We start from the raw sequence: 563 nt of genomic DNA on the forward strand, positions 1-563 counted from the left end.
CCCTCCTCCCCCTCCCTCCCTCACTCTCTCTCCCTCTCCCTCTCTCCAACTTTCTCTCCTCTGAGACTTTGTATTAGGGTTATTTTAAGTCTCGGAAAATTTCCCTCTGGAGAGGTACAAATTTCCCCAGAGCTGATGTTGATACAATTTGACATGATGATGCACAGGATATTTTCCCTCTAAAAGGGAATAATTTCTCTCTAAGAGAGAAAAGTTTTTTTTTCAAAGGGAATAATTTTCTTTCGAAAAGGAAAGTAAGAATTTTGCATTCGAAAAGGGAACAATTTCTGTCCAAAACGGGATAATTCCCCTCGAAAAGTTAAGAATTTCTCTTGAAAAGGGAATAATTTCTCTCAAACAGGGAAAAATTCTCTCTAAAAGGGCAGAATTTCCCTCCATCTAACATCCATCATCCCCTGAAAAAGATTGAAGAAGAAAAAGTATACTACCTGTCATATTCCGGATCTCGTGATATCTTCGGAAAAATTGAGGTTGTGGAGAGGTGTGACATGTCTGAGAGGAAATTAAACCCATCATAGGTGTTTGTATTCATTGGGGGGGGG

At 39.6% G+C, this 563-nt stretch overlaps 1 protein-coding gene across 1 annotated transcript in view; it reads left to right on the top strand.

Moving 5' to 3' along the window:
• The window catches only part of LOC103505206 (small G protein signaling modulator 2), an 85,694-nt gene that overhangs the window by 82,435 nt on the left and 2,696 nt on the right, over nt 1–563 (top strand). The window lies entirely within an intron of this gene.

The sequence above is a fragment of the Diaphorina citri genome, unplaced genomic scaffold (genome assembly GCF_000475195.1).
Source record: "Diaphorina citri unplaced genomic scaffold, Diaci psyllid genome assembly version 1.1 scaffold156, whole genome shotgun sequence".
Classification (NCBI taxonomy): Eukaryota; Metazoa; Arthropoda; class Insecta; order Hemiptera; family Psyllidae; genus Diaphorina; species Diaphorina citri.